Source organism: Tinamus guttatus, unplaced genomic scaffold, assembly GCF_059628265.1.
Source record: "Tinamus guttatus ecotype Peru unplaced genomic scaffold, ASM5962826v1 Tinamus_guttatus_pri_ptg000714l, whole genome shotgun sequence".
Lineage (NCBI taxonomy): Eukaryota > Metazoa > Chordata > Aves > Tinamiformes > Tinamidae > Tinamus > Tinamus guttatus.
In genome coordinates this window covers 570518-574378 of record NW_028289248.1, presented here as the reverse complement: position 1 = coordinate 574378, position 3861 = coordinate 570518, and positions in this window count along the sequence as shown.

Sequence of the window (3861 nt, the reverse complement as noted above, 5' to 3'; positions counted from 1 at the left end):
AAGAGGCAGCATCGTTAGGCGAAAGCTCAGTGAAAGGGAACTACATTCCTTCAGCATGGCCTCATGCCACATTGGATATGCTTTTCTCTCTAAAAATGCATCTTATTCATACGTCATGGGTTCATCTGTCATTTTCTAAATCCACTCTGTCTAATTAAAAAACAAAACAAACCAACACAAAAATATGCTTTCTAATGTAATATTCTATTTCTCATATCTTTTATTCCATTTGTTTAGGTATTAAATTAATAAAGAAACCAAAAATGAGTATGTGCAATGCTAAATATCATACCTAATGTGTTACTTTAGCAGCATGCTGTTGAAAAGTTTGCCTGAAGTTCTTCTCTAACGAAAAAAACACCCATACATATCTAATCATTCTACCAAGAGGTACTTACAGACAAAATCTGTCTTAAAGTGAAAGAAAAGGTAAGTATGCACAATTAGTTTAGATTGTATTTCAGTAAACAGGAATGTTGCAGTTAAGTCAGCACAGAAATACATTCTATAAAAGACAGAAATCCTCATTATAAGCTCACTTAAATGACAATATAAAATAAGCATGCATTGCTAAGAGCGTTTTGTGTTTGTGACCCCAGAGTAGATTACAATGCTGCACTTACAGATCATTTCAATTTTCTTCTTTCTGTGTCGTTGCAGAATTTTAGTCCCCTCATCCGAAGACAAATTCAATTGCATGAACCCCTGAAGAGACATACAGAGATTTCCTCCCTCCCTCCCTTCCTTCCTTCCTCCCTTCCCCTCCCTTCCCTTCCCTTCCCCTTCCCCTCCCCTTCCCCTTCCCCCTTCCCCCTTCCCCCTTCCCCCTTCCCCCTTCCCCCTTCCCCTTCCCCTTCTCCCTCCCCTCCCCTCTCCTCCCCTCTCCTCCCCTCTCCTCCCCTCTCCTCCCCTCCCCTCCCCCTCCCCTCCCCTCCCCTCCCCTCCCCTCCCCTCCCCTCCCCTCCCCTCCCCTCCCCTCTCCTCCCCTCTCCTCCCCTCTCCTCCCTCTCCTCCCCTCTCCTCCCCTCTCCTCCCCTCTCCTCCCCTCTCCTCCCCTCTCCTCCCCTCTCCTCCCCTCTCCTCCCCTCTCCTCCCCTCTCCTCCCCTCTCCTCCCTCTCCTCTCCTCTCCTCTCCTCTCCTCTCCTCTCCTCTCCTCTCCTCTCCTCTCCTCTCCTCTCCTCTCCTCTCCTCTCCTCTCCTCTCCTCTCCTCTCCTCTCCTCTCCTCTCCTCTCCTCTCCTCTCCTCTCCTCTCCTCTCCTCTCCTCTCCTCTCCTCTCCTCTCCACAGCATAGTTTTTCGACTCTATCTCCAAGTTAGTATATAAGTAGCACACAATTTTCCAGAACAAAAGACTGAGAGGTTATTTTGGGCCCTATGTTTGATTCTTTCTTTCTTTATTTATTAATTAATATTTTGTCCACTTGTAGAGATCAAGCCTTTAGAATTTCTCTAGTAGAGGCAGTGAGTATAAAAATTGTCTTTTCTCAGAATAGCCATTTTTCACAAGGTGAGGTCAGATATACCCTTTGCTAAAATTCCATTAAAAAAAAAAAAAACATTTCTTTTCAAATGTCACAATGACAATGAAACCAAGCTGCACTCTGAAAAAAATGTTGCCCCCTTGTTTTGTCAGAAGGCATAGAGACATAGACAGCACTCAGAGACCTCAGTCTAGTTGAGCAGAATTGAAGATATACGACCTTCTCAGGTTGTCATTTTTCGTAATAACAGTCTTTAGTCTTACTCCCATTGACCACAAGTGGCTATAGACATGTCTTGAACATGGCAGTTCTTGCAAAATTTTATTTGACTGTTAGTGATGAGCACATTTCACTTAAGAAAACTAATACAGAATAATTAAGAATTTTAAATGTAATTAGGCCTTATTAAGAATATTTAAATACCTCTTTCTTGTTGTGAAAACTATTCAATAAATTTCCTGTTGAAATTTCCTGACAATCTCTGTCTAGGAATATGTGAGAATCTTCTCTGAAATTTATAATAGTATGAAGAGTCTATACCTTTTTACTATTACAAACATTAATGACCACATATATATTTAATACAAATAAATTTAATACAAATAAAAATCAAGCTTGAGAAATGTTATTTCAAGGCTATTTCTTTCCTAAATTTAATTTTAACTTCAGAAATGATTAATCAATTTAATTTTTTTTTCTGGAGTTTCATTCAGATTCATTCAAATGGTGCTTTATTTAGAGAGATATTTTGCAGCGTATAGGGCATGCAACACATTATTTTATACAGGATGAAAAAAAAAAGGAACAGATAATATTCCCTTTATGACATGTCTACTTTTTTAGATAATGATCTGGAAATTCCTAGATTTATATGATAAAATAATCTGTTGGGACATGGCATATTTTATTATGTCACAGAATACTAACATGTTACTCTCCTAAGCAAGGCTCTATTAGCCACAAGTTTCCAGAGAATTTTCTCATAGTTTTCTCTATTTGAAGTGTCAGAGTAACCAGTTTCTGAATTACTAAACTAGCTGACATGGAGTATCTTTTTTAATTATTAGATCTGGACCCACATATTCAGTCCAACCCTGCAAATCCCAGACAGAGCAAATCCTATGGAATGATGCTGTAATACCGGCCCCTAGCATAGGATTGTCTGTTAAAAGGAGTTTCCTGCATAAAGGAGCAACATGCCTCAGACTGCACTAACTTTATTGCTCCATTTTTTCCATTTGTTTGCAGATGCTGCGCTGGATTTCTGCACAAGTCAGTTCTCTGTCCATCTCTAGTTTATCATTCCCATGAAACATTACCTAGAATTTTTCACAGAGGTGGCAGACAGGCATTGTGCTGACATTCATCCTCTGGCCACTTGCAGATTATTTGTATTGTCCTTTGATTGCCATCCCTGATCTTTAGTCTGACAGTTCACATCAAATTTTATGTGTTACTTTGTATTATGTCATAAAATCTTGTCATAAAAATGACAGAATTTAAAGAGTATTCTTTATGGAAAACAAACTATACACAAGGAAACATAAATTCTGATTAATTATCAATTCTACTAATAATATTAAAGGACTAAAGGGACTAAATCCTGATATTTTGACATTGTTTAAGAAAGATGTCAGCAAAAGAAATAAAGCTTGAAACAGTGGGTTTATACCATGCTACTACAGTAATCCTCATTTTGCTGCTATCAGCAGGAACTTACTATATTCTGAGCTCCTATAAATACTTTTCTGATGCAATATACTTAGAAACTTTTTTTTTTGGTTACCTCAGGTATACTTATTAGGCTATATATCTCCATTATAGCCTGGTGAAGAAAGAATAATCAATGTATATATCAAGAAAAATAAACAGCAGAAAAGGAGGAAAATAGAAATCAGTTTATATACTTCATGATTTGAGTCTGACAGAGATACATCACTGAATTTATTTTGCTCTACATTTATCCCTGTGACGAGTCTTATGAAACGTTGAGATGTCTGGTGTTATGTTGACTCAGATGATTTTCTGGATCAAAGTTGTGAAAGAAGGATAAAGCTGTTCACAGGGACATGGCAATATCATCATTTGTGAGTGTGTGTTTTCAGCAGAATTTCAAGGTAGGAAACCAATATTTCAAAATTTTTTTTGCAACTCGGTATGAAAAAAGTTCAGCTATTTGATTTCAGGGCTTCCTCACTCTGTGGATTTTGCCATGCATAATGTATGCCTTTTTGGGTGGCCTTTTTATACTTTGGAATGCCAGCTTGGATACTTTTATTTGAACCTATTTAAATGAAATACATTTCAGTTTTGTAACACATACTGAGCTCAACCTATTTAGCTTATTCTAGTGGTGATGAAGGCATGATTTTATCATT